This window comes from Hylobates moloch, unplaced genomic scaffold, assembly GCF_009828535.3.
Source record: "Hylobates moloch isolate HMO894 unplaced genomic scaffold, HMol_V3 SCAFFOLD_16, whole genome shotgun sequence".
NCBI lineage: Eukaryota > Metazoa > Chordata > Mammalia > Primates > Hylobatidae > Hylobates > Hylobates moloch.
Genome location: NW_026652291.1, coordinates 4514657 through 4540366, shown reverse-complemented (window position 1 = coordinate 4540366; position 25710 = coordinate 4514657). Strand labels below are relative to the sequence as shown.

Below are 25710 nucleotides of genomic sequence, written 5' to 3'. Positions count from 1 at the left end.
CGTGCCTGGGGACCAGGCTTTGTCGCCGTTGCTCATCTCTGTCTGTTGTTCAGCTCTGCTTGCCTTCTGAGGCCTCAGATGCCCTGGATGCCCTCAGTGTCAGACTCTGCCGAAGATGTGTCCTGGCTGTGACACACGCTTCAGGGGAGGGCTGTTGGCGTCAGGTCCATGGAGAGGTCTGGGAGTGACATCTTGTCTGAGAGCAGACATTCTATTTCGGGTGTGTGTCTTGGTCCGTTCATCTCAGTCTCCCCCCCATATCTAGGATGACTTGTGGAGAGAAGGCCCGATCTGGGGGCTGAAGGTGGGACCCATAGCTCTCACCCCTCTCTTGGTATGTTCCCATGGCTACGGCAGAGGCACAAGAAAGTAATTAGAAATGCAGAAACTCCTTAAGGCCAAGGCTGGGAACTGCTGTATTTCTACCCATAGGTCATTGACCAGGACAAATTACATGGCCGAACCCAAGGCAAGGGGCGGAGAGGCCCACTCCACCTGGGACGGGGTTGTGGTGAGGTGTGAATGCACGAACTGGTGAGGATTTGCCACCACCAAGTCCACGTGGACCACCTGAGAACTTGGGTTTTATTCATTGCTCATCCCTCCCTAACCTGCAGCTTCCGGTCTGCCACGGGGGCCCTTCTCGGGCTCAGGCTGGTCGACAGTGGTGATGCTGTGCCAGGACCCCTGGTCATTCCATCTGTTTGAGGCAAATGTTAAAAAATCCCTTGCGCTACCCATTCTATGAAGACTCCGTTGGCTCAGAGGCTCCATCAGAGCAGACACTTTGCTGTTTTTCCCTAAAGGGTGGGTGGTAGATCTCATCCATCTTATCTGGGGAGTTATTGTGACTCTCCTGGTCCCTCCTCATCTATCCTCAGGAGGACTTTTAGGATGCAAAATCCGTGCTTCTGTGCCATTGTCACATTCTGTGCTACTGGAGGAGACTTTTTGTTGTTGAGGAATTGAACACATCCTGCCCACAAGCACCTCCAGGACACAACGCCACCTGTGCATAGGGGGCAGACCTGTTAGAAGTCTCCAAGGTCTTGAGGGGGGTTGTATGCATGGCCATATCTTTGTCACCGGGCGCATCAGGACCCATGTGCTCTCAGGAAGCCTGCAGAAGTGATACCGGCCGTGGAGAAGCAGTGCTGTCAACGGTGCTGACGTGCGGTACTTAACGAGAAGTTGCCCGTGTCTTTTTCGCTTTATTTGTGACGAAACATTCGCGGTGCACTTCTTTTTCAGTATCCTATTCTGCCTTGAAGACGTCTTGGTTCGGGTGCAACTTCAGGGAAGGCACACGGGCCCCTGTAGTGGACGCTGGTCAGGACCTCCCGACCCCATGTCTTTTCTCCCTTCCTAAATTTCTCCTTGTTTTTTTTTTTTTTTTTTTTTTTTTTTTAATGAAAGCTCCCCTCTTCCCGCTGTGTGCTTTGATTGCATTGACCCTGCCCCACTTCCTCCACCAGCCTAGGCTTAAGCGAATCTCTTGATCTCTTCTTCTTTGCCATTGCAATTGCTTCCAGAATAGGCCCCTGACTCCACTGGGCCAGTGAAAGGCAAGGAGATGCTTGCTGCGGTTTCTGGGAAAGAAATTGTTTCTCCCTTTCCTGTGACAGCTGCCAGAGTAGACACTGTCTCTTCCATTCAGCTGGGAATAGACAGTGAACTTTGATGTGACCTTCGAAGAAGGTCCTACAGCCATTTAAGGACTAAGAGGAGAGGGCTTGGTGCCACACAGACACAGAAGAGGGAGTCTGTACCATGAAAGGCATCTTGGAGACCTAGAGAAGAGCCTGGGTGATATCATTTGAGTCCCTAGATCAAACCCTGCCTGAAGCTTGTGCTCTGTCTCTGTACTTTTTAGTTATATACGTCTATACATCCCTTACTTGTTTAAGCCAGTTTGAGTTAGATTTTGTCTTACTTGCAATACAAACAGATGATACCACAGTGCGTTTTCCAGTGTGACTGGGAAAGCCTGCATTTTTTCGATGATAATGTTTCTCACGGTTTGCCTATCTATCTTCAGCATCCTATTTAAGGCAGGGTCTTGGTGGAAGGTGACTTTTCTTATGGACTTATGCTTTCAAAGCTTTGTCTTAGTGATTTAATTTATGGTTGACAAATGATGCACAATTACCGTGTTTTGTGTCCAGCAATGGGTCACTGGGTCCTCTCTGGAAGGCCTGAAGGATGGTGGGCCCCAGAACTTCTGCCCTGATTCACTCTCCCTCGAATCCACCTCTCCCTGGGAGGCTGCCCTGCAAGTGATGCGGACTTGGGGAAACCATTGTCCTTTCCTGGCCCCTGCTGTCTTTTGGCTCTCTGTGGGTTGGCTGTATTTGTCACAACTCACACCGAACTGTCAGCGTTTTAGAACCAAGCCATGCCTCCAGGGAACCCGGAGCACTTCAGGGAGGAGGCGTGTGGTCAGGACCACGCAAGGTGCACAGAGAGATGGGTCCATCGAGAGCCGGGGCTGCCTTGGTGGTTTGTTTCTCCTGATTCGATATCCTCGTCTTCCCATCTCTGAAGAGGAGGGCTTCCTGGAACCATGGACTCATGGAGGAGATTCTATTTTTGGGTCCAGGACCATCCCATTTTCTCTGAAGTGATGCTCTCCATGAGAATTTGCAGGGTTGATAGTAAACACTCAGAAAGCCGTCTGCCCTGATTATTGAATTCTGCCCATGAAGACTTCCTGGGTTCCCGAAGTAGAGGGAGTCTGGGATCGGTTTGCTTTATCCGTGATGACTGTCCGCCTCTGCTCAGTGTCAGCCCAGCCCTTCACAGCATGCCCCCCGCCTCCCCTGCGGTGAGCCAACCTACCTGATGCTTTTAGGCTTAATTGAGCGTAAGTTTGATTGGCAGCGTCTGCCCGGCCCTGCCCTCACGCCCTGACCCTCAGTGTCCCTTCACGCCCAGGTGTGCCTCTGGCAGGGAGGACGTGCTCATCTCTGGTACCTGAAAAGAAGTTGCCCATGTTATTTTCGCTTTATATGTGACGAAACAAACATGGTGCACTTCTTTTTCGGTATCAAATATCTCCTTGAAGAGCCTCCATCCCCGATGGGACCCTGAGCATGGGACCTGGTGTCACCACCTTTCTTGGTATGTACATGGAGGATTTGTCCCAGCAGCCCCTCGGTGACTTTGTGTGTTGGTGGGCTCAGGGACCATGCTCAATCCTCAGTCCACGCCCACCTGTTGGACAGGCACAGTTGGCGAGGCCTCAACCACATGCCAGTTCCCCGCTGCCAGGGAGGCTGGGGAGATGCACTTCCAGGCTCCATTGAGAAGCGTCCCCAGCATTTGAGAAGCATTCAGATCAAAGCAGCCAAGAAGAAAATAAAAAAGGAAGCAGCTGCCACAACCACAAAAACAAATAAGCAATGAAGACCCCTGCCCCCATCCGCTCTCTCCAGAGGCTTGAGGGGATGGCTGAAGGGGACATGAGGACATGCCACCTGGGGGACTGCCACCCGCACCTCCACAGAAGAATTGATTGGGGGTAGCAACTGTGGCAGAAGGCGTCCCTGTGGTTCTGGGAGACGGGATTTCCCAGAGTGGTGATTCACTGGAGCCTAATCCTCCCAGCCCCGCTCTTTCTTTTCTTTCTTTCTTTTTTTTTTTTTTTGACACAGAGTCTCTCACTGTCGCCTGGGCTGGAGTGCAATGGCACGATCTCGGCTCACTGTAACCTCTGTCTCCCGGGTTCAAGCAATTCTCCTGCCTCAGCCTTCCAAGTAGCTGGGATTACAGGCGCCCGCCACCAGGCCCAGCTAATTTTTTGTATTTTTAGTAGAGACGGGGTTTCACCATGTTGGCCAGGCTGGTCTTGAACTCCTGACCTTGTGATCCGCGCCCACCTCGGCCTCCCAAAGTGCTGGGATTACAGGCGTGAGCCACCACGCCCGGCCCCTCCCCACTCCTTCTAGGTGCCAGTCTTGCCTCTGAGAGATGTGCTTCTTGATCACCAACAGCAGAGAGACGGTGTCTGACGTTGGTGTCTGCCCCAAATCGGGAGCAGTGAACAATGGCTGATAGCAGATCACATGCCTTCCCGAAGACACTGCTGTCCGGGTGTCCAGTCCCCACATCCAGTCCGTCCTTGGGCCCTGGAAGAGAAGAGGTTTCCCCAGTGTGTTCATTTTATTTGTGACGAATCATTTTTGGCCACTCTTTTTTTGGTATCGAATCCACTTGAAGGGAAAGGCTATTTGAGCTGGGAGCTTTGGTGGTGTCAGCAGCTCTCTGGGGTGAATGATGGGTGTTGCCCAGAGAGCATACGCGTCAGCCCTATGGCCACCTGGTCCTTTGAACCTCAGCATCCCTGTCCCCTAGGAGGGCTTCCTGGAGCTCTGCCAGCCAGAACTAGAGGCTGTGGGACTGCTCTCCGGGCTACATTTTGGTACTGGAGGAGAGGTTATCTGTGTTTCTTCCCTTTATTTATGATGAAAAATATGGTGCACTTCTATTTGAGAATCATGTGCCATGGGGAAAGGCCAGAACCCACTTCTGGAAGGAGATGCTAACGGCAGTCCATTGGTGGCACTGGGACCATGCTGGCCTCAGCAGGTGACCTTTGGACAGTGGGCAGCTTCTCCACCCATCCCCTGGGCTCTGGCCTCCCTCCAGAGAACTTCCCAGTGGCAGAAACACTTTGGAGAAGCAGCACCGGTCTTCATGTCAGGAAGTCCGTCAAGAAAGGCTGTCCAAGCTGTGGCCTGCACAGTGAACCCAGTTTACTCATTTGAGTGCCACCCTTCTAAATGATGGGGTGCCCACTTCAGGGAAGGTGCAGCTGTAGGAGCAGAAGGCAGGCCCCACAGTCTGTATATGACACATGCCACTTGACCCGTGGACCCTCAGCTTGAGGACCTCTGGAGGGGACGCTGGTTCTGAGTCCCTTGTGGAAGGGGAAGCATAGTTGTTGGATGACGCGACAGGGACAGTTCTCTTTCAACCAGAGCCTCGTCTCCCGTCGAGGAGGGATTCTGCTCTCTCTGCTGCTTATGTCAGGAGAGGGTCACTGTTGCCTCCACCACCTCAGGTACGTCAGAGGAGGGTCTCAAGGAAGCATTGTGTCTCCGATGGTACGTATCCTTGTGTGTTAACCCTCGCCATCTGTTTCCTTTGCAGGAGGACACCCTGGGCTCTGGAAGAGAGACGGCACCCCAGAAGCTGGCCAGGAATGGTTGGAGGGAGGTTGTTGGTGGTGTGTTCACTCTGTGTGTGGCAGATACCCCACAGTAGATCTCCTAAAGCATTGAATGCCTCCTTGAAGGACTTGCTGTATGTAGTGTCAAGTTCAGGAACACGGTGTGGGTGTCTGTCGGCCCCTCGCTGAGGGTATGTGCACAGATGGTGGAACAGATGGCAAGTGTTTTCCTTTGTTTTTTCTTTTGAGAATTGAGACTTTATTGAATGAATCACCATATAATCCTGTTTCCTAAGGTAAATCTATACATAAAAAGTTAGGTCCTACACCACCAATTTCTTGTTAAGAAATGGACCAAGAAATGTGAACAAAACCATGTGTAACACAGTTTTCAGATTTTTAGAAGAATGTCAAAATATACACTAGCTCGTCTCTTGATTCCCAAAGCTTAAACTCTAAAGAATAGGGAGGACATAGGTATACACTGGAAGAAAAATGGCAAATACGTGAGGAGGATGGGAATGTTTATGACTGCATGGGAGGCACACTGATTTTTTTTTTTTTTTGAGACGGAGTCTCACACTGTTGCCCAGGCTGGAGTGCAGTGGCGCGATCTCAACTCACTGCAAGCTCCACCTCCAGGGTTCATGCCATTTTTCTGCCTCAGCCTCCTGAGTAGCTGGGACTACAGGTGCCCGCCACCACACCCAGCTAATTTTTTGTATTTTTAGTAGAGATGGGGTTTCACTGTGTTAGCCAGGATGGTCTCGCTCTCTTGACCTTGTGATCCGCCCGCCTCAGCCTCCAAAAGTGCTGGGATTGCAGGCACCCACCACCGTGCCTGGCTAATTTTTGTATTTTTAGTAGAGATGGGGTTTTGCCGTGTTGGCCAGGCTGATTTCGAACTCCTGACCTCAGGTGATCCGTCCACCTCGGCTTCCCAAAGTGCTGGGATTACAGGCGTGAGCCACCGCATCCAGCCAGCAACTTTTTGCATCTAAAACGTGGATGTTCCTTCTATGCTTACAAGATTTATGGTTAATCACAGAGGAAGTACCATCAGGGAAGTCCATTCCAGGAGGAAGTGGGGAGGGGGCAGGTGAAAAAAGCAGAAGAAACCAATTAGGGGCATATCCAATTAAGGACAAGTCCTGAGCAGGGTTGCTGCAGCCAGATCCCACAGCAGGGCCTGAGGAGTCAGCTGCACCTAGAGCTGAGGGCCCGGGGCAGACACAGATGTGTCAGTTCACTAGCCTGGGTACCCTAGCCAGGACCCTCAGGGAGGGATGCCAGCCCCTCAGAAGAGATAGCGTGTGGGCTGACCTTTCTCCCAACACAGGGGAAGAAGAGTTCCTTGGCTGGTTGCTACACCTATCCCAGCTCTTCCAGGCTGCCGGTGTTTCGGTTACCAAAATAAGACCCCCAAGCCCAGCCAGCAGCTATTCCTCAATCACATGTCCCCTCCTTCAGGACCATCCTGGCAAGACCCACTCCTCGGGACACGAATGATGTCTGGCCACAGAGAATACATGTTTATGACTCAGACCGTCCGATTCCCTAACCAGCCATGTCCCACTGGTTCTCTGCAGGGCCTCGTGGAGGCAGCCCCGACCTGGGGGAAGTGGCCTTGCTCCGGCTGGTACGTGCAGAACGCTTGTCCATGTAGATGTGCTTTATTTATGCCAAATTGTGCTTAGGGGCTTCGGGGGATCAGACTTGCCTCCTCAACAAGCTGTGACTGCAGGAGAGGGACTGGCTAATTGCAGACAATGGGTGTTATCTGGTCTGCTCATTGATCCATTCGCCAGTAGGAGGAATGGCTAACTCTGCACGTGTGACAAATAGTGGTTTTCAAGTACAAGATTTTTTGAACCAATTCCAGCTTTAGAGAAGTGAGATTGGTGTAGGTTGTCCGTGTGTGGAATGTGAATGGAGGGTGGGACACGGAGCATACGCTTTGCTTGTGGAAAATGTCACCTGGTCCTCAGTACTGAAGCCGTTTTAGGGACACTTCCTGGAGTGATGGCACCCTTGCGGGATAGGGTTTGAATCTGGGGTTATTGGTCCTTCATTTTTTGCTTTGGGAGGCATGTGTTGTCGCTATTTTAGTAAGCCTCTGCATTCGGTCCACCCCAAAAATGATTTTTCTGGAAGCTGTGATCATTGTTTTTGGAGGGTGGTGGTGGTGGGTGGTAGTGGTATTGGTGATGGTAGATGGTGCTGGTGGTGGTGGGTGGTGGTGGTAGTGGGTAGTGGTGGAGGGTGGTGGTGGAGGGAGGTAGTGGTATTGGTGGTGGTGGGTGGTGGTGGGTGGTGGTGGGTGGTGGGTGGGTGGTGGTGGTGGTGGTGGGTGGTGGTGGTGGTGGTGGGTGGTGGTGGTGGGTGGTGGGTGGTGGTGGGTGGTGGTGGTGGTGGTGGGTGGTGGTGGTGGTGGTGGTGGGTGGTGGTGGTGTGGTGGTGGTGGTGGTGGTGGTGGTGGTGGTGTGGTGGTGGTGGTGGTGGGTGGTGGTGGTGGGTGGTGGTGGTGGGTGGTGGTGGGTGGTGGTGGTGGTGGTGGTGGTTGGTGGTGGTGGTGGTGGTGGTGGTGGTGGGTGGTGGTGGTGGTGGTGGGTGGTGGTGGTGGTGGTGGTGGGTGGTGGTGGTGGTGGTGGTGGTAGGTGGTGGTGGTGGTGGTGGTAGGGGCTGGAGAGCATCATGTTTTGCTACCTCTCTCAGTTGTATTTAAAGAGACATTGTTTTTGACCTGTTTGCCTATTCCTCAGTCTGTCACACCGACAGGACCAGTCCTGCCGATTGAAACTTTCTGGACACAAGCTTCACTTTCTGGAAGATTCTTGGGTGTCCTTCTCCCTCCAAGGTATGTGAAGGACGCTCCAGCCCACAATTACATGAAGTTGGTCATTAGGTGCCTTGGGAGGGCTTCATGGAGGCGATGCTGACTTTAGGAACGTGACAGGCTTATTTTCTTTTTGTTTTTGATATTTTTGGAACTCAAAGCATAGAATCCCTACTTTGCCTGCTTTACTTGTGGCAAATTTTTGATGTACATTCACTTTTTTTTTTTTCCAGAATTAAATGCTACTTTGGAAACGCTTTTGACCATGAAATCTCCATTAGGGAAGAGACATCACGGCTACCCCCACCCAGACAAGTGACAGCAGGGCAGACCCCAGACTTACATATGCCTGTGTCGGAGTTCCATCTCCGGATGTGAAGAGGCCGGGGCGGGCCCCGCGCTTCCCACGTGGGACTCGCAGAGCCCTCACCTGCTTCCGTTACCTTCTGTCTTTGATGAATCATGTGTGCGTTTGTGCTCTCCAGGGCCGTTCCAACTTTTCCCATTTAAAGGTGGATGTTCCTTCTATGCTTACAGGATTTATGGTTAATCATAGAGGAAAATCCACATTTTCAGTATCTAAGGCTGCTTTTAAAACATTTCTGAACATTTCTGAGAGGAAGGTTAGCTCCCTCCCCCATGCAGAGAGTGATGGAAGGTGAATCCCAGAACCTAAGCTCTTGTTAGCAAGGTCTGTCCTGGGACATGCGTCCTCCGCAGGGCCCATGTCACTGCCGCTAGCCCGGGAGGCCCCTGCCAACTGCACCTGTCCTGTGCTGTCTTTAATCTTGAGAGACTGTGCTTAGGTTCATGCTTTCCAGGACTCAATCCTTCTTTGGTATTTAAAAGGTGGATATTCCTTCTATGTTTATGTTATTTATGGTTAAACATAGAGGAAATTCCACGTTTTCAGTATCAAATGCTGCTTGGAAACATTCCTGGACTGAAACCACCATCAGGGAAGAGACAATAAAGTCCCCCCCCCACTCCAGGGTAAGTGGAAAGTCGGTGGACCTCAGAACATGTGCTGAATTCGTGCCATATGTCTGCGGACCACCCACCCGCCTTGAGGAGACCCCTCTTGCAAGCTGCCCGCTCGGCCAAGCGGCTGGGCTCTGTCGTCATTTTCTCCATGAGGCCGAATGCTCTTCTCTGTGCTATGTTACTTGTGTGTTTGATGGATTGTACTTAGGTTCGTGCTTTCCGGGATGAAACCTTCTTTGGTATTTAAAAGGTAGATTTTCCTTCTATGGTTACGTGTTTGATGGTTAATCATAGAGGAAAATCCACGTTTTCAGTATCAAATGCTGCCTTGGGATCATGGCTGGACTGAAGCCACCATCAGGGACGTGAGGTGGGGCTGAGCCCTCCAGGGTAAGTGGAAAGATGGTGGGCCGCAGAACATGTGCTGAGTTCGTGCCATATGTCTGCTGACCATCACCTTTAGAAGCCCCCTTTCGCTGAGGAGCCAGCTTGGCGCACGGGCTGTGGTGTGTTGTCACGGCTATGCCGTGGGACTGAAAACGGTTGCTTTGCTGTCTTGCTTCCATTTTCCACGAACTGCGTTCAGATTTGTCCTTTCCAGAGCCCAGTCCTTCTTTGGTATTTAAAACGTGGATATTCCTTCTATGTTTACGTGATTCCTGGTTAATCATAGAGGAAAATCCATGTTTTCAGTATCAAATGCTGCTTTGGAAATGTTTCCGGAAGAGACCGTAGGGCCTGAGTAGGTGCAAAGACGGTAGGCCGCACGTCGTATCTGAATGAACGGGGTATGCCCGAGAACCATCTCGAGACGCCAACTTGGTGAAGATTAAATTGTGGGTCTTGTGGTGCCAGTTCTTCCCTGGAAGCTCGTCTGCCTCATGTGACTTTCTTTTCTGATGACTCAAGCACAGGTGCACGCTTTCCTGGATGGAATCCTTCTTTGGTATTTAAAAGGTAGATTCTCCTTCTATGAGTACATTATTTATGATTAATCATAGAGGAAAATCCACGTTTTCAGTATCAAATGCTGCTTTGAAAACCTCGGAGGACATGAAGTCGCCATGGAAGAAGAGATGCTATCTGTACCCCTCCCGGGTACAGGATGGACAGACACAGAATTGTACTTTGTGTGAAATACGCCGTCAGCTTCTCTGCTGTTTGCTCACTGCCCTTGGTGCATACATAATGTGTTGTTACAAGGCTGTGTTCTCAGTATTGCCTCATTGACCTTGAATGAAATTTGTTCTCTGTGTGTTTACCATGATTGCAATGCATTTTCTGGAATGAACCTCTTTTACTGTGACTAGTTGTACCTTAGAGAATACCTGAGTGGGCTGTCAATTTCAGGAAGGGGCACTACTTCAGGGGCTATGGAAGGAATAGATGTGTGATTCACCCACGGGCCTGCTGCACTTCACACCTCGGTGTGCTGCTCTCACCATGCAGATCTCATCTGTGTCTCTAAGGCTTGCTGCTGGAGCTGGTGGCAACTTAGTCACAGTGGAAATGGCCTTCCTGTCACTGCCATCATTTGCTACTTGAAGAGAGGTAATCCTTCATGCATTTGCTTTACTTGCAATGATTATACAAGGGCAGACTCTCTGGGGAGCAAATCCTGCCTGGGAAGCCTTCTTGGGAACAAGGCTGACTCCAGTAACCTGTTAGATGGCTGGGATAGCCCTGGGGTGTGGATGGTTGACCACAGGGCATGTGCCTCTGTCTTGCTGTTTGTGACCTGGTTCTCTGACCCTCCTCATCTCATGCGTCCTTCCAAGAACTTTCTGGAAGAGATGCTGGCTTTGGAGATGATATAGGGTTTTCTTTTCAGAGCACCTGTTCTGCCTAGAAAAAAGGGCCTCCCTTGGCCAGGCACGGTGGCTCACGCTTGTAATCCCAGCCCTTTGGGAGGCCGAGACAGTGGATGGCTTAAGCCCAGGAGTTCGAAACTAGCGTGGGCAACTTGGCAAAACCCCGTCTCTGCAAAAAATACAAAAATTAGCTGGGCATCATGGTGTGTGCCTGTGGTCCCAGTACTTAGGAGGCTGAAGTTGGAGGATCACTTGAGCCCAGGAGTTGGGAGGTTGCAGTGAGCCAAGATCGTGCCACTGCACTTCAGCCTGGCTGACGGAGACCCCTGTCTCAACAAAATAGGTTAAAAAAAAAAGAAAGAACAAAGGGCCTCCCTTGATGGGCCCTACTCATCACAAAGCATCCATGGGCTGCTACTCTGGCAGGTCTGCCCAGCATGATGCCAGCCTCTGGGAAGAGGTCTCATCAGTGCATCTCCCAGATACATGAAAGAATGACCGTCAGCAAAGTCAACGTCTAATGTAGATGTGGGTCATCTAGTCTACCCACTCTCCATACCTAGCCCATCCTTGGAGTGACTTTTGGACCTCACTGTCCACTTGAGGGAAGGCCAGTCCACAGGAAGGAGGCCCCAGAGCACCCAGTGTGGCTACAGGACTTGCTGCTGGGACCTCTAAGCCCCACTGCTCTCTTAGTCCACTGGTGTCCTTTAGGGATTCTTGCCAATGGAAAGACCCTTGGATTCCTGTTGTTAGTATCTGTTTATTCAGAGAGAGTTGGCCCATGAGAATCTCATTTTCCTTTGACAAATCTTGCCCTAGATGAATACTTTTGAGTAACAACTAACTGCTCAGATGGCTTTCTGAATACAATGCCAAATTCAGGAGAAGGGACACTTGTCACAGGGCTGCTTTGTGATTTGCAAACGGAGTGTGTTGGATTTCTGTTTCTCTTTTTTCTTTAATGATGCATGTTACTGCATCTTCTAACCTCCCTTAGCCAGTGTTCGCCAGGAGGGCTTCCTGGAGGCAGTGGCTTTGGGCAGAGGCAGAGGTTCTTCTCTTGGGGTGTTTTTGCAGGCCCTAAAGGGATTTCAGCCATTTTACATTTACATTATTTCAAATGGTACAGGATTGCCTGTCTTTTGGTAACCAATCCTGTCTTGAAGAGATGCCGGGAAGTAAAGTCAACTGTATGGCAGGCCCGAGCTCCAGGGTCAGCCAGATGAGGCTTGTCACCGGGCCCCTCCCCCTTGGTCTCAGGCCTCGCAGGAGGAGATGTCCACTCTGGCGAAGACCCGGCATGGTCCTCACCTGCTCTTTGAGCCACTCTTTGGTACTTGAAGAGAGGATACCCTTTGTATGTTCACTTGATTAATGGCGAATATACAGGGGGAGACTCTTATTTGCGTATCAAACTCTGTCGAGGAAGATGCTCAGACCCTGCTGTCTCCAGGACAAAGCCTCGGATGTCAGCCCCTCTCAGGTACGGCTTGGCTTCCCTGTCTGGGAACGTGAGCTTGGCTGTGATCTTAGCCCTTGGGTTCTGCCTTCTCCCTCTGTGCTGGTTCTTCCTGTGGACTCCCTGGAGGCAGTGGGAGAGGAGGGTCCCTTTTGTGTGCACCGAGTTTAATGGTGGTTTGCTTTTTTTTAAGGATAAATCACACGGATCTGCCTCTTCTCCATACCAAGTCATACCCAGAGGGCTTCCTGCTTCCAGCACTAACCTGGTACCTCTCTGGACACACGAATGGGTGGTGGATGGTGGAGCGCAGAGCCGATGCTGCTACTCACCTGCTACTCCCCTGACCTGCCACTCCCTGGTGGTCTCCGTCCTTGAGAGAGTGTCAGCCTTGAGGGAAGCACATGGATGTCAGGTTGTTCTAAGGCAAGTGGCTGGTGGAGCTCCCTGAGCCTGCCTGTGCCCTCTGGGACTGTCGCTGGACTCCACTGGCCAGTCCTCGGAGCACATTGTCCAGTGATTGCACCTGAGTGTGCCTTGGGCAGGTGTGTCTGGTCTTCAGGACTCCTTTTTTGCTAGAGTCTGACGCTGGGGCCCTCTTTTTGTTTGTTTCGAGGCAGGTATAGGTGACACATTCTTGGATCTGGTCATCTCTAGGACAGCCAGCCTCAGAGGAGGGACAGTGTCTCAGCACTCTCCAGCTCTGAGAATGCCTGCAGATGCCTTCTTCTCTGATAACTCCATGTCTTCCCAGGCTGAGCCCTCACACCCCGTGCCCCTTTGGAGAAAGGTGATGGTTCCATTGTCCATGTAGCTTGTGGGTATTTGAAGCAGGTTCACCCATGCATGCTAAGTACATTGATAGTCATGCCTACCTGTTCCCTTGTTTAGAAGCCAGTCTCGCCTGCAGGGAGTCCTGGATGTGCCACCTTTCAGGGCCGGGCCACAACGTGCAAGGTGCAGGCCCAGCTCCAGGGTCAGCCAGATGAGGCTTGTCACCGGGCCCCTCCCCCTTGGTCTCAGGCCTCGAAGGAGGAGAGGTCCACTCCGGCGAAGACCCGGCATGGTCCTCACCTGCTCTTTGAGCCACTCTTTGGTACTTAAAGAGAGGATACCCTTTGTATGTTCACTTGATTAATGGCGAATATACAGGGGGAGACTCTTATTTGCGTATCAAACTCTGTCGGGGAAGATGCTCATACCCTGCTGTCTCCGGGACAAAGCCTCAGATGTCAGCCCCTCTCAGGTATGGCCTGGCTTCCTTGTCCAGGAACGTGAGCTTGGCTGTGACGCTGCCCCTGGGTTCTGCCTTCGCCCTCTGTGCTGGTTCTTCCTGTGGACTCCCTGGAGGCAGTGGGAGAGGAGGGACCTTTTTGTGTGCACCGAGTTTAATGGTGGTTTGCTTTTTTAAGGATAAATCACACATCGATCTGCCTCTTCTTGGTACCAAGTCGTACCCAGAAGGCTTCCTGTTCCCAGCATCAGCCTTAGAAGGGGGACCTGGATGTTGGATCATTTCAAGGGGAACACAGACAGGAGTGATGGTGGACCACGGAGCACTGGCTCAGTCTATGCTGTTTTCGAGCCTGGTAGGCCAGCCACAGGAGGGCTTCCTGGAGGTGGTATTGACCTTGGGGAAGGGGCTGAGGTGTGCTCATCAGCACTTTTTTTTTTGATGCTTGGGTGTTCATGATCCAGCTCGCAGTCCCCAGGCTGAATCTGTAAGAATGGTTTGCTTCTATTTGTCATTTGTGATTGCCCATGAAGGCAGCACTGGGGATGAGCCTTGGGAGCTGTCAGCCCCGCACCAGGTGCGTGCGTGCGGGAGGTCAGAGGGCGCCTGCTTCTGCCTTGATGTCTGTGCCGCGCCTCTGACTGCCGGCTTTCTGCTCACACCTAGGATGGCCGCCTGAGAATGGGACTCTTGTTCTGTGTTTGTGGAGACACTCCTCGGGGCCGTGTGACTGCCGGCTTTTTACACCCCGACTGCCATGGGGGTCATCTGGACCCGAAGCCAGCTTCAGGAAGGGCATTCGCAGCATCCTCAGCCCAAGGAAAGCGAATGTCCAGCTGGAGAGAGGTGAGCACCACGCCTGGGTAATGAGTCACACAACCTGCCACCTGGACCAGGCGGCTCCCGCTCCTCTCCCCTTCTTGAAAGAGAGACCACTGTGGGGAGTGGGCCGTGGGTCCGCTTCCTCAGTTACTTGGGGGTACGTGGGGTTTACTACTGTTGACCATGTGCTCTTTCTTAGCATGGCTTCATGGACACGATGCCAGCCTCTGGCAGGGGTGGGGCAAGGGCTGGCATGGAGAATGACACTGGTGTCAACGGCTCTGTGAGATGGATGAAGGAATGGTGACCAAGGGCCTTTGCTTTGTCTAAGGTGTAAATTCATCCAGTGCCTGGGACCTCGGTGCTGAGTGCATCCTTAGGAAAACTTCCTGGAGAGTTGCCCACACTGGGGAGGAGATGGTGGTCCCACCCCAGGGAGTTCCTATAGAAAGCGAGAAGCTGAGCTCTGTGTGTGCCCAGGAAGGCCCGTGGGGTGGATCTCCTTTTCAGGAGCAAGTCCTAGTCTGGAGTGATGCCTGGAAATGAGGCTGATTCTGGTGAAGGGGCACTGGCATCTGCCCCTTCCCGACCCCTTTGGGATGGAGAGCCGACCTATGGGCACACAGCTGGCAGGTGGTGTTTGCCACCTGGGCTGCGGATCCCGCATCTCCCACCCCCTCCCCCCCCAGGATGAATCCCGGGAGACGAGGCCGGCCCCGTGAATGATAGTGAGGAACGTGCCCAGTGCTATTGTTTGGTACTTAAAGCGAGGTTGCCCTTTGTATATTCGGTTTATTGACATGGAATATACAAGGGCAAGCTCTCTGTGAGTATCAAACCTTGTCTTGGACCCAGTCCACACTCAGCAAGGGATGCGGTATGTGTGTGCATGACCGTGTGTATCTGTTTTGTGTGTGGCAAATCGTTCACGGGTCCCCACATCACAGAGAGGACTTCACGAGCACATGGACGACTTTAGGGAAGGCAGTGGTCTCTGGGACATCCCCTCTCCTGGTGCAATGTGGGCGGGCCCAAAAGCATGCATGATGTGTGTGGTCTGGGTCCCTGCTTCCTGAGCGGGCAGTCATCAGCCTGGGCTGATGGCTGGGGTGGCGCTCGTGTGGGGTAGTGGCTTTGTGGTCCCTGCTGTTACTTGGTACGTGAGTGTGCATGTTCTGCTTGGGGTATGTGACCCGGTCCACTAACCCTCAGCATCTAATTCATCCCCAGGACCGCGCCTTGAAGACATACCAAGTCCACCCAAGGCAGCGGCTTTCTTTTCCGTGCTAACCTTTGGTACTTGGAGAGTGGTTATCCCTGTCCTGTTCGTTTTGCTCATGTCGAATCGTACAGGGTCATCCACTTTTTCAGTATCAAGAGCGCAGACTCTGGAGCTCGATTTCCTGTGTTTGGATCCCACCTCTGACATTTACTAACCGTCCAACCTTGGGCAAGGATCTCATCGTGCTGCGCCCGTTGTCTCACATGTCAAAGGGGAATCACATCGGTGTCTACTTCATGGGGCTGCTGGGGCTGAATGAGTTAAGACTTGTACATGGCTCAGAGCAGAGCCCGGTGGTCAGCACTTTGTAGGTGGTAGCCAGGACCCTTGTGTGCTGTGAAACTATCATTGGTGGTGGTGCTGGTGGTCTTATGACTAAAATCTCTCCGTGGGTTTTTGGAACAGCGTCAAGACACGGAAGTCAAGTCCTTCATCGGGTGTGGAATGGACTATGAAGCCCAGAGCATACACGGTGTTTACAATGGGGGCTAGTGATGCTCTTGATGCTTGGCAGCTAAGCCATTCTCACGATGGCTTTCGAAACAGAATGCCACATGCAGTGGGGGTCAGCAGGGGTGCCGAGAACATGTGCTTCACTTAAGAGAGACAGTCCCTGGGTTCTTGACCTCAGCCACTATCCACGGTTTGAAGGAGTCTTGAGCGAGGATGCCAAGCTGAGTGAGGATTCTATGGCATCTTGCTTCCCTGGTGCTTAAAGAGAGGTCAAACATGGTGCATGCATTGTGCATGCCTGTGCGTGCGTGGTGTGTGTGCATGAGCGCGTGTGTGACTGGGTTTGCCGCACTGCAGTCACCATCTAACCTTGAGCCAAAGACCTGGAGGTGGTGGTGTTCCTGTCCCTGCTGCTGTTTCATACTTGAGGAGAAATTATCCTTGGTGTGTTCGCTTGATTTATGATGAATCATACAAGGACAATTTCTTTTTGAGTATCAAATCTTGCCTCGGCAGACTTCCTGGACGCCATGACAAGTTCTGTAAAGGGATGCACGCATCAGCCCTTCCCAGGGGCTCACGCCTGGGTGGGGATGAGGGTGCATGCAGTTGGTTTGTGGTGGGGACACTTGTGCCCTAATTTCAGAACCCTGGAGGCGGGGCCATGCTTGGCAAGGGGCCACGGGACTCCTTGGTGCTGCCAGGGATTTGCACTGGCCATGGGTGTGTGTTGTGGGTGACGCAGCATTCAAGCGACTTATCAAATCCTGCTTCTTGGAGGCACTTCTTGGACATGAAGCAAACCTTAGGGACAGATCATTGGGGCCAGACCCCCTTCCCCTGCCCGAGAGTGTGACTGACCCCCAGGCATGGGCTTGACTCTCAATGTGTGAAGCTGACCTGCTAATCCCCATTGTTTGGACTGCCTGAGAAGAACTTTCTGGAAGAGACACGAACTTTGGAGAAGATGCCCAGCTCTTCTTGATGTAACAGTTCTTTGGTGCTTAAAGAATGGCTGTCCGTAGTATGGTCTCTATATTTATGATGATTAATATCGGACAACCATTGTTTTAGCATCCAAATTTGCTTCAGAAGTTTTGAAAGCACAGTGCTGACTTCAGTGAGGGGATATCAGTGCCTGCCCCACCATGGAGTGTGACTGTGTTGATGATTTATAATAATGAATCCAGTGATCTCAGAATGCAAGCCACCAGTGTGATTGCCTTGGACAAATGCTAGCTTTGGGGTGGAGATGCCACTTAGGGGCTTGGTGCCATAACATTTTATTGGAAGATGTTCACAATTATTTCATCTCTCTTTCTCTTCTTGTTATTAAATCTTAGCCACGAGGAATTCCTTGGAGAGATGCTGGGGTCAAGCATCTCTCTAGATAGATGGTGGACTGGGGCGCCTGGGTCCAGCCTCTCCTATCTTTAGCCTTCATTCTGAACATGAAACACTTCCTGTAGGGAATGCAAACATTAGTAAAAACTCCATACATTTCCTGTTACTATTACTACTTTTTGGCAGCTCCTAAGCAGCTGCCTGTTGGGTATTTGGATTATTCTTGGTGGACGTGGCATGGCTTCGTGCCTTCCTTGGGAACCACCCCATCTTAGACAGACTCTCATGGAATAAGACGTTGTGGTCGACAGCACCTCTGGGGTGTGTGTGTGTGCGTGTGTGTGTGTGTGTGTGTGTGTGTGTATATATGAATTGTTGGCTAGAGTAGTGTTTCTCAAACTTTAAAAATGCTCCTAAGATTTTCATCACCTAGGGATCTTGTTAAAAAGCAGATTCTGATTCAGGGACCAAGATTCTGCATTTTTAGCAAGTTCTCAAGTGATGCTAATACCGCCGGTCTGTGGACAACACTCGCAATGGTTTGGGGCTGGAGACCAGGTCTTTCCCTGTGATGCGTGTCCCCTGTCTCCCCACATGCCATATACCGTCCGTCATGGGAGAACGGCCCAGAATCAACATGCCGTGCTTTGGTTTGTGAACAAGGGTTCACCTTCACATGCATAAATATCACGAGATTACTTTTCTTTAAAATCAAATCATGCCTCAAAGGGCTTCCCAGATACAAGACCTGCTTCAGGGAGGGGCCGCCGGTGTCAAGCTGCTGCAAGATTGTCGGGTGCGTGTCAACGGCATGCTTATTCGTTATTGATGTCCTGGGCCCTGGAATTCTGTGACCCTCCGTTTCCATGCAGTCCTCGGGAGGAAATTCCAGGAACTGAGACCATGTCTGCGGTAGGGACCCTGTCTTCAGGGATCAGTGACACCCCATTTTATCGGAAGCAGAATTCTTCATGATGGCTTTGCTTATCTCTGACATGCATTCTGCTGGTTCTCGTCATCAAATCCCATCTTTCAGGAATCCGTGGAGGAAGCTTTCATATATTTTTAATGGAACCTGCCTTGGAAGTCTTGCTGAGCATGGTTCCAATGTCAGGGTTTCGACTTTGGTGCCAGGGCTGCCTGGGCCCTGAGACTGAGGTATGGGAATGGAAGGTCGATGCCAGTACGTGTGCTTTCTTTGCAGGATGTGAACACCTCCCCACCCCAACCCTGGGATTCAGCTCATCCTGAGAAGAATCTTCTGGAAGCAAAGACAACGGTGGGGAAGAGGCCATGATTTTCGTTTCAGAACTATTCAAGGATATTTGAGGAGAGGTTATCCGTGTTATGTTCGCTTCATTCATCATGAATAATACATGGTTAACCTCTTTTTGAATATCAGACTCTGCCTCGGAGGGCCGCCCCTACAGGAGACGTGAGAGTGTGTGCCTTGTGTGAGCTGAGAGCCCCCGCCCTGGCTCCGTGCTGCGTGAGGGAAGCTTCCTGGAAGTGAGGCTGGTGGGGGGAAGAGCCCTGGGTTGCTTTGCTGTGTTTGCTGTGAATGCTATGTGTTTTTGTGAGTTATGTGAGGTTCCCTCCCCTTTGAATGCCAACCTGTGCCTTCCCCCAGTGGCTGGGCCTGTGGCTTAGCCACAGGGTTAGGTCCCTTCCTGGGACAGACCCTCTGGACACAGTGCTTTTCAGGGTGGCTCCCCGGGGGCAAGGACAAGGTTTACCACTCCACTGGGACACTTGAGGAGAGGTTACTTCCTCCATGCGGACTCCTTTGAGGACAGCCTGTTTTCCTCCCAGGGTGGCTCCCTGGATGAAGTCCAGCACCTCTGTGGGTGTGTGAAGGGCAGGCCGACTTGGGCTGTGTTCCCACTCCTCACCCAGGTCACTGGCCCAGTGCTACTTCCTCCTCAAGTCAGCTTCCCTGAGGCTCTGCCAGCAGACCTGGTGGGGTCTCCTGGTCCACTGCTTGGTGCTCAAAGACACTGGCACGGTGCCAGATTCCCTTCTCTCCCTCCCGATGGAGACCATGCAGCTAATGACTCTTCTGCTCTGTGATGTCGCCTCAGAGGGCTTGCTGTACGCAGCACCTAGTTTGAGAGGAGAACACGGACTCCAGCATGTCCCCTGGTTATGGAGAAGGGAGGCTGTCCTTGATCCCCAGTTTGGTGGATGATATGGTTTGGCTGTGTCTCCATCCAAATCTCATTTTGAATTCCTTCGTGTTGTGGGAGGGTCCTGGTGGGAGGTAATTGAATCATGGGAGTGGGTCTTTCCTGTGCTGTTCTTGTGATAGTGAATGGGTCTCATGAGAGCTGATGGTTTTATAAGGCAGTGTTTCCCTGCACGAGGTCTCTGTTTGCCTGCTGCCATCCACGTAAGACCTGACTTGCTTCTCCTTGCTTTCCACCATGACTGTGAGGCTTACCCAGCCATGTGGAACTGTAAGTCCAATTAAACCTCTTTCTTTTGCAAATTGCACAGTCTTGGGTATGTCTTTATCAGCAGCCAGAAAATGGACTAATACAGTGGAGGGCAGTGGCACTGAGCCCTCCCCCTCCTTCAGGATGTGGTCCCTGTGTGGGGCAGCATCCTGGAGTGGCTACGAAGCCCTACTGCTCTCTGCCTCGATGGCTTTGTCCTATCTGAGGTGGCCAGTGCGCTGAGGTCCCTGTGTGGAGTCAGTTCTGTATGGGTGCCTGTGGGGTGCTGGCTTCACAGTAAGAAAACTGTCAGCTTCGCCTGAGGTATGTGCACAGAGGTGATGCAGGGATATGAACTTTGTTGACGAATGTGTTCCCTGCACCGCTAACCCAGAGAATTCATTCCACCCTCAGGAGAAGCCCTAGAAGTGATATAGGCTCTGGCCGGGGGAACCGATGTGCTCGTGTCGCAGCGTGGGGTTTGGTGAGGAACCACTGGAGCGCTCTTGCATTTTTCATGAGGAAGACCACACAGTTGGCCTCATTCCTGCACAGTGGGAGAATGTGTGGAGGTGTCCCGCTGCCAGAGAGGAGGCCTGTGTCAGCACCATCACCAGGTACCTGGGGGAGGGTCTGCTGACGATGCCCAATGTTCACTGGCCCAAGCAACCCGTCCCTGGGGGACCTCTGGGCAAGACCATTTCAGCGCTCAGCCCCACTCCGTGTCCCAGGCAGAGAGGGGGCTGAATTGATGATACCTATTAAATGGCTCATTAATTCTCGTTATCCATGCAGCCTGCCTGTGAGGGTCCCCCAGAAGGGAGGGCAACTCCAGGGAAAGGTTCTCACCATCAGGACGAGGCCAAGGTCCAGGAGGTGCTGCTGGGCCAGAGGCCACAGGGCAGATTGTCAAGCCAGGTCACAGGCTTTCTCTGTCCTTGACCCTCAGCATCCAGGCTACCTACAAGAGGAGGCAGGAGGACTCCTCTGCCACACCTGGGGAGGTCTCATCAATGGCAGGTTCCCTCTACAATGCTTTCTCTGCTACAAATGCAACTCAGCATCACCTCTTTCCTGGATATAATTCCAAGGAATTATTAAAGGAGGCATTGGTGTCAGCACCTCGTGAAATACTTGTAAGGATGACCCATGGCACAGCCTGTGTCTTCATTGGAGTACGCCTCACATGCTGTGGCCTCCAGGCTCTGGAGGCGTCGGGGGCAGAGCAGGGTTGAGGCTGACCGTGGGGCCTCGCCTGGGTTTGTGGCTCATCATATTGGACCGCTGTTTTTCAGGACAAACTCCCCGGAGAGGTCCCTCGGCAGGACCCTGACCTGGAGGCAGGGCGCTGTCCATGATAGGGGAATGGATGGTTAATCAGAGAACGTACATTTTATAAATGGTGTATGTCAATTGAGCCACAGTCCCTACCTATCCAGTGAATTCTGGAGGCCACATCAGCTCAGAAGAAGAGGTGGTGGTTTCCTAGGCCATGCTGTTATCTGGCACTTGAAAGGACCCTCTCCTTGCCGGGTTTGCTTTCTTCATGCCGAGTCTCATGAGGGAGGGTTGGTGCCTTTTTTGAGTATGGATCTTGCCGGGGAAGCTTTCTGGAAGAAGCTGTTGCCCTTCGTCCCTCTCCAGTGGCAGGAATGCATGGTTGGCTGGAAAGCAAGGGTTTGATTGACACTGTGCACCCCTCAACTCTCCTAACCCTCTGTCTCCAATTCATCCTCAGGCAGACTAGCTGGAAGGAAGGCAGACTCTGGTGAAGACTTGGGCCGTCACCGTCAGCCTTCGGTACTTGAAGAGTGGTTATCCCTGCTGTGTTCGCTTAATTTATGACGAATCATACAGGGACATCCAGTTTTTCAGTATCAAATACTGCTTTGGAAGGCTTCCCGGACAGCGTCCTGCCTTCAGGCAGGAGGTCTTGGCTTCACCTCCCACCCAAGGTATGTATGTGAACGGGCCATCGCAGTGCACGAGCTTCTTCATGTGCCACAGCCATGACCAGAATCGAATCTCTGAGGAAGATGGTTGCTTCCAAGGCTGTGATTTTCTGGAAGGGGCTTTGGTGTCTGCACTACATTACTGGGGGAAGTTGACCAGTGAGAAGCCCATTCACACAAGACGTCTGTCACCTGCTCCAAGTGACCCTCACCCTTGGTAAGATGAATCCCTGGAGACATGCTGGCTCGGTTGTGTTATTGTCATCAGCTGGGCTGACTGGTAGGTAATTGGTCATCATTATTGCTTTTGTTCCAGGGCAGAATTTTTGAGTGTCAAATCTTGTGGGGGAAGGGTTTCTGGAAGCAGCACCGCCCTCTGGGGAGACTTGGCATCCACATCTGTTGGAGTCTGTGGAGAGTTAGTTGAGCAGTCTGAGCTTTGTTTCTGAGGCGTCTCCCTGAGCTCACTCTCCTGCCAGAGCTGTGTCCTGCCCATGGACATAATGGCTGTTGAGAGGGTTGGTGACTTTGGCCACCATGAGTTTGTTTTGATAAAGTTCTGTCTTTTTTAAAAAATCAGATTCTTTTGTTTTTAGCATAACTATGTGGTTCATGTGTTGAGCAAATAACAAGGAATGACTTGGTCATTCCATAAATAGTGATGGAGTGCACACTCTATTCTAGGTGATTCTGGACCTTAGCATAGAGCAGTGAATGAAATCAAGTTCTTGCTCATGTGGACTTTACATTCTGGTGGAAGAGACAGATGAGAACACATGAATTAGGAAGCGTAATTTTGTCCACTGCTAGGTTTTATGGAGACAGGGAAAGCGGGTTACAGTGACAGAAAGAGGTAAAAGCAGATGGACCTTGGTGTTAAATACAGGGGTCTGGAAAGCTCTCTCTGAGGATGTGAGTGGGAATGGAGTGGGGTGGACCAGAGGAATGTCTGGGGTAGGAGCATTTCAGGAGGAGGGCAAGGCCCATGGAAAGCCCCCTGGCATCTTTAAGAATAAGCAAGAAGGCCAGTGGGATTGAACCGAGCTGCTGGTAGTCGCTGGGTCTGAACTGGGAGAGGAAGGACTCCAGGTTTTATTCTGAGTGAGATGGGGGATTTGGAAGGATTGTGAGCAGGGGGGATGCGTGGTCTGTGTTGGAAAGATCACTCTGACCACAAGGGCACTGATAGGGAATCTACCCAGGGCAGTGATGGGGAACCCACCAGGAGGATGGCGTGCTTGAGCTTGGCAGTTTCTCTAGGGGCACCTGCGTGGCCAAAGGGGGCTCCCTCTGGACCTCCCTAGTTCAATGGGCCCTTCAGAGCTTGGCTGGCACCTTGATGTGCTTGATGGATAACTCAGTGTGCTCTGTTGAGAAGTCCAAGGCCCTGTTCAGAAACCCTGGGGTCTATACACTGCGGAGTGCTCCTGGCCTGTGACAAGTGGCCTCCCTCTTCTTATTTCTAAACCTTGCGCGTGTGGATGCAGGACCACAATTTCAACTGCAGGGAAGGGGGACTGTGCCAGCACCACTCCAAGGGAGGTGAGTGAAGGGTTGCCCAAACTCCAGGGTGTTCTAGGACACCTGTCAGCTGCCTCACTAATGCTCGGTGTCCACTCTGTCCACAGGATGGTGGTTGGCAGCCACTCCCCTTGGAGAAGTGGAAGGGGACTCCTTGTCTGTCTTGTCTCTGCTTTTCTGTGGTACTTGAAGAGAAGTTGTTCGTGGTGGATTCGCTTTACTTATGACGAATCATTCACGGACAACACTTTTTTCAGTACCAAATGCTACCTCTAAGGACTTCCTGGACACAATGGCAGCTTCAGGAAAGATAGACTTTGTGTCAACCATGTGGAAAAGCCGAGAGTGGATGGCGGGCCACGGACAATGCGCTGACCTAGCTGGAAGTCACCTGGCCCGATAATCCGAGCATCCTATGCACCTATAGGAGGCCTTCCCGTGGGTCTCGCCAACCCTGGGGAACCAGCTGTGGTTCTGTCACCAGCGTCACCTCACAAGACTTTGAAGAGAGGCTCCCTGGGCCCCAGGCCGACTTCCAGAAGAGATGTTGGTGTCAGCACCATCCAGGGTGTGTGACTGGTTGACCAGAGGGGCATGCACTGTGTTCACCCTGTGGGCCACCTAGTCACCAACCCTCAGCATCACTCCCACTCCAGGAAGACTTTCCAGAGCTCCCACCAACTCTGGGGAAGCGGCCATGGACTTGCTGTGACTGCTTGGTGGACCGGGATGACACGTGCTCTTGGGGGTGTATGTTTGCTTAAAATGCAATGAGTCAGCCTTGGTAGCCCCTTCACCACTGTGACAGCCTCCTTGAAGTGTTGACTTCCAATGTGGGACGCCATATTGTCTTCTGTTGAGGGACCTGATGTAGGCCAGCTTTTCTCCTGGGTGTGTGACTGAATCCTTCTTCCCAGAGCACGTGCTGCGTTTGTTAGGTCTGTCACCTGGTCCTCTAATACCCAGCGTCCTGTCTTTCCCTAGGAGGATCCATGGAGGTAATGCAGCTTTGGGAAGCGGCCATGATTCTCCTGTCAGGGATTAGTGAGCTACGCAAAACCTCCTTGTTTTGTCCGGGAGGACGAACTGCATCCTTGCTGCTGGGGAGAAGGCAGTGCCCTCAGCACTCCCTTAAGGTAAGTGCGCCTCGGGTGAGCATGCACTTAATGTGGGTGTATGTCACTCGGCTCGGCCCACTACCCAACGCTATCCCACCCATTCCTAACAGGACTCCCGAGAGGGGCGGCCGCCTCTGCAAGAGAGGCAATGGATTTCTCACCAGTGTTCATGTGTGGTACTTGGAGAGAGGCTGGCCGTGATGAATTCGATTCATCAAAGCGAGTCATACACGGCTCTCCTCTCTTTTAGTGTCAAATTCTGCCTCAGAGGGCTTCCTGAGCCAGTGCTGCTTCCAAGGTAGGTTTCTGGATGGCTGAACCCATGGCAAGCATTTTCCTGAGGATGCATGTGACTGACCTACTAATTATAGAGTCCAAGCTGACCCTAAAACAACTTCCTGGGGCACTACCAACTTCAGGAAAATCGAGAGAGGTTGTTGGGATGCCCTAATTTTTTAAAAGTTAAGATTGAAATACACATGGCTGACTTCTTTTTTATTCCTATCAAATTCAACCTTGGAGTTGAATCTTGGGCATCTAGAAGCATCTTTTATTAGTCAGCCCTCGGGATACAGAAGAGAACAGAAACAGGACTGTGTGTGACCCCTGGTTTACTAACCCACAGCAACCTTACACCCTCCAGAGAATTCGTTTAAGGGAATCCCAGGTTTACCAAGGAGGCAGTGCTTACTTAGCCTGCTTTTGCACACACATTTGTGTATGGTTTGCTTCATTTTTAATGACTCGTGTGCCACTGACATCCTTGCATTATTAAATGTTGCCTGCATGGCCAGCTGAGCACAGGAAGTGGTATTTCTGTGCACACTAATCCTGGCTTGGTGAACCTGGGATTGGCCAGAGAGCACGGGTTTGAGCCACCTGGTCTACTCATCCTCAGGGTCCCATCCACCCTCAGAGGCCACTCCCAAGCTGCCCAGGCTGTGCAGAAGATGCAGGAATGCTGCTAGCAGTGCCACCTTATGGTACTCGGAGGGAGGTTGTCCGTGGGGAGTTCGCATTATTTAATGATGCCCAATACACGGTCGACCTCTTTTCGGTATCAGATCTCACCAGGTGTCTTCTTGGGCCTGATGCCGATTTAGGGGACACCATACTCACGTTGGTTCCACACCAGTGCAGCTGAACATGTGTGTGGCCCTGGAACCAATGGGTAGGTGCTGCTAGCACTCCTAATCCTCAGCCAGTGCATTCCTGGGGAAGAAGCATGTGATCTGTGCTCAAGACCCCTCTGTGACTGAGGAAGTGGTGGTGCCCATGATGCTTCT

At 51.9% G+C, this 25710-nt stretch overlaps 1 long non-coding RNA gene across 1 annotated transcript; it reads left to right on the top strand.

The window, feature by feature from the left end:
- The first annotated feature begins 14315 nt into the window (after positions 1-14315).
- LOC116484878 (uncharacterized) lies at positions 14316-20976 on the top strand. Its single transcript, XR_009210362.1, has 3 exons — positions 14316-14343; positions 20248-20450; positions 20783-20976. It is a non-coding gene; the product is annotated as an uncharacterized LOC116484878 (long non-coding RNA).
- The last annotated feature ends 4734 nt before the right edge of the window (positions 20977-25710 follow it).